This window comes from Ptychodera flava, chromosome 3 (genome assembly GCF_041260155.1).
Source record: "Ptychodera flava strain L36383 chromosome 3, AS_Pfla_20210202, whole genome shotgun sequence".
In the NCBI taxonomy this organism is placed as follows: domain Eukaryota; kingdom Metazoa; phylum Hemichordata; class Enteropneusta; family Ptychoderidae; genus Ptychodera; species Ptychodera flava.
The window spans coordinates 43016097-43020351 of NC_091930.1; the positions used below are offsets into that span (position 1 = coordinate 43016097).

Sequence of the window (4255 nt, forward strand, 5' to 3'; positions counted from 1 at the left end):
TGAACTCAGGTCATGATGAGTGTGGGGGAAATGACCTACATAACAATGTGTAAGAATTCAATTGAGAAATAAACACAAGAATTTCTACAGAGGAAAACAATCATTTGTCAATAGCTTGCAAATATTTATCAAGATCTGACCCACTGTGTACCCCTTCCTTTAAATTTATCTGACTAATCAATGTTAGCTGTGAATGTCTTAAGTCAACGAAAAACTACAACAAATTATCATGATTGTGTTCTACAGCATATCATACACATGCATGCTGATTATTAACAGACGCACAAATTGCAAACTGATAGGTCAAGGACGTACACATATAAATCATAGGTAAAACTGAAGTGTACACAATAAACTGCCTGTCCTGTCAGTGCCTCAACTTTTCTTATGTATAAATCATAGCATGCAAGTATACATTTCATACCATTTGGTCCAGACAATCCATAACTCTTGGCCAGATACTCATAATCTCCCATCATCCGTGCTAATAGTGTCTTGTCCCTGAAATAATTGTCCACACCATTCGAAATTAATGCCCATGTTTCTACACATCAATGCATTTTGTACATGCAAGAAAACAACTTTGCCTTTTGTACTATTTAATGTAGGTATCATATTTATGCTGCATAAGTTTGGTCAGATTTGCACATTGTTTTTCAGATTTTTGGATCAGCAGTATAATGCATGTATTAAACTTGGATAACCAATATGTATGTATCTTAAGTTCCAAATATTTTACCAAAATAGATATATGGTACAATCTGTTCATTGTTTAGTAAAACACAGTATGCATGTTTAGACTTACTTCCACTTTGTGCAATCCAGTTTGTCTACCTGACCTCTGTTAAAAGCTAAAGCTATTTCTAAATTGTAATAGGAATCAGGTGCTGCAAATGTACTCCAAATCACTGTATTATCTGCTACATTTGGATTGCTGATGTTAGCAACTTGGTAAACCATTCTCAGGGTTCCCTGACCCTTGTCCCCACCTAACTTTATCCAAATTTCACTGGTAGGTATTGTACCATGCCAGGTAAGTTTGCTAGACCTGAAGACAAATATGAACAAGATTCAAAAACAACAGTAACTCATATATTAGTAATATGTGATAACAAGATTACTTATCCACAGTCTTTCTCTACATGATCATAATAGAGTTTGCACACAATCCCAAAGTCTGACTGCAAGCCTGCTGTCCCAATATTAATACTCATGTGCTTATATAAGAGCATATAAGAACAATCTAGAACTTTTATTGACATGCTAATTACTGTTCTAAAATTCTCTCTCTTACACAACTAATTAAATTTCAAGAAAATTCCAAACATGACTATTAAACTCATGGTTGTGAGGTCAAGAAGGACAGTGACCTTGATGAGTGTGGGGGAAAATGACCTGCATAACATACCTCACTTCCAATATTCACATGCCATGCCTTGAAGTAACGCCGTAATTTCCTCTTGGCAGCCCATGTTGTTCCCATAGCAACTTCCAAATGAAGGCCAGCACCTGGAGGTATGTCAGAAGTGAGTCCCAAGATCTGGAGGATTTTCCTTCTTGTCCTTTTGTTGGTGTCTCACCTCCTCTCACTCAGCTGCAGCATCGCATCACCACCACTGACAATGTCTCTCCTCTGACTTAACTGCAACACCCTCTGATGTCTTGTCCTAGTGCTAGCTTCTGAGGTTGTTTTTCGTGGCTTTGGTGTATATGTTAAACACAATGGCTGAAAAAAATCACACCAAAAATTGAAAAACCAAATTTATCTTTCAAAAGTATATGTGGGTGATAAATTCATGAAATTGGACTAGCTCATTACTTGATGAAATTAATTTGTTGAACCACTACCAGGTCACACATGTACTACAAAACCAAATAAATGTTATTACAAATACAAATTTACAAATTATCATATTCCATGATAACTTCATCCGAAGAATTTACTCCAAAATCTAACTGTATATTGATATGTGGGTATAGATCAGCAAGAGTAATGCAGGTAAAAACTCACCTGGCCCTTTGTTTTTTTAATCTTTATCAAACTATCATCACTTCTGTTTGCTTCTATTTGTTTTCTTGACAAGTGTTGTTGCCATTTCTTCATACTGTGGCAGCATATGCATCGCTGATACATTCTGCAACATAATTTCTGCGGCCTTCACTGCACATATATTGTTCTGCCTATCCCTTGATGTTCATCATTTGATGTCTCGGTATTGATTGTGTCAGGAATGGGGACTAGAGTATGGTGGCTCTGATGGGAAATGGGCTCACTGACGAGAAGCAGTGGTCTCCAGCAATTGACTGGTAAACACACCGTTCCGTGTTGTGTTGCAGATCTTGCAGTGGCACAACTGACTTACAACCGACATTCCCATAATCACATGTGACTGTGGCATTTGATAGCATGTTTGCAAAGGCAATGGGGGGACTTACAATAGATTCACATATAATAGAGAGACGGCACACAGGACAGGATGAAGAAACTTGCAACCACTGACACAAACATTCAGCACAAAACACATGTGGTCCATCACACAAAAGTTGTATTGGTCCATCTATTATGTCTTTGCAAATGGGACACTCAATTTCTTCAATGAGATCATTGAACCTCTGTCTCTGCAAGGGAATGAATCTTCTCATCTTTTTTCCTGCCCTCTGTTTTACAGCTGCTGTTAGATTTGTACTGCCATGAGCTTCACTCTGTAGTTTCCCCGTCTTTCCTGTCTCCTTGCCAGTGATACCAGAAATGTCACTGCCTTGGTATTGACTTGGTCTGCCCCTGTTTTTACTGTCTTTCTTTTTTCTTCCTGCCTTACACAATGCATAACACACTGCACATCTCCGTACTCTACAGTGTCTGGACCATTTCACTAAGTGTGTCCCTGGCCGATAGGTTTGTTATTGCTTTCTGCCTGCTGCCATGAAGCAATGACTCTCTTAAAGAGATAACAAAAATTGGACGGGTGAACATCAGAATGTCTTCACTCAAACTGTACTCTGAAACAATTCTTTAACTCCACGATAAAATTGGAGCATGGATAACTGTGCCATTTATTTTCCGTGCACAAATACGACACCGGTTTTTAGCACACGAGCATAAAATTCGAATGACATTTTCACAGTCTAGGCCAACAGACGATTGAAAAGGCTCCAGAAAATATGCCAGTGTGTAAACAAACCCGTTACCAGGGAGACATGCGTGATGGTCCGAAAAAGTCAAAAACTATGCTCAACTGCAACGCACATATGAACGTAAATAAAAAAACTCACACGCATGAAAAATAACCCATGACAAATCACGCCATGAAATGTACAGATTAAATCACTGCGGACATGGTGAAATCGGTTTCAATCTTGTTAAAATTGATTTACTTAAAATCTGAACCTCGTAAATTACACAACACATTAATGAAAATACTTACAGACCGCCATGCTTTATGTTATCAAGTTGTCCGTGCTAAGAAACTTCTCCTGCAAATGTCGCGAGGTCAAAGGTGAACTAGCGATAAACATCCAGCTATGCTGACTATGCCACCTTATTAATTGAGAACAGCTTTCAATATCACATTTGAATGCATTTTTTAAATGATTATGGGTCAGAATTCGAGGAACAACACGCGCACGGCGAGCGATCGTCTCGGTATGCACACAATACGATGGCCGCCATCACTGAGAGTGCGTTCGGCAGTTCGTTATTTGTTTGCTCAACCTAAGTTGTTAAGTTGGCCGCGCCGGAAGCAAAACACAGGTGACGTAGTCTGCCAGTATAAGCATGCGCAATTGAGCCTGGGAGCGCAAGAAAGTGTATAGTACCGTAGAACTGTCTCACGCTATCATGTCGTTCAGCTTTAAATGTGTGCATGTTAACAGAAACTGGAATTACTGCAGTGAATACTTTCCAGGACATCACATGTAAGTTTCTTAGGTACCAAGGAGGACGTTTAGGAAATCCTTTCAGAAAGTTCACGCAGTCTGTGGCCATTTTGTGGAGTATATACGTACCTGCACTGGCTGCAGCGTATACAGTATTTCTACTGTACAGTGTACATATTGCCGGAACATATGCGATGGAATTTTGCGTTTCACGTCGTTCAATCATTCAGATGGAAATACCGCCCTTCTCAAAACTTTGAAAAAAAAGGGTGACAGACTTTGGAATGCTAACTCTTGTATATCAAGAATGACGTAATTTAATGAGAAGATATTTGTATTCGAGCATGGCTACAGTTTTTGATTCGAGAACTCTCATCAT

The 4255-nt window shown here is 38.9% G+C and overlaps 1 long non-coding RNA gene across 2 annotated transcripts; it reads right to left on the reverse strand.

The window, feature by feature from the left end:
• Window positions 1–293: 293 nt before the first annotated feature.
• Window positions 294–3492, reverse strand: LOC139126729 (uncharacterized). Of its 2 annotated transcripts, XR_011550733.1 has the most exons (4): window positions 3426–3492; window positions 1409–1726; window positions 806–1048; window positions 295–501 (listed from the first exon to the last, which is right to left on the reverse strand). It is a non-coding gene; the product is annotated as an uncharacterized lncRNA (long non-coding RNA). The 2 variants fall into 2 exon arrangements; XR_011550727.1 differs by lacking the exon at window positions 3426–3492 and having other exon boundaries at window positions 294–501; window positions 1409–1914.
• Between the last annotated feature and the right edge of the window lie 763 nt (window positions 3493–4255).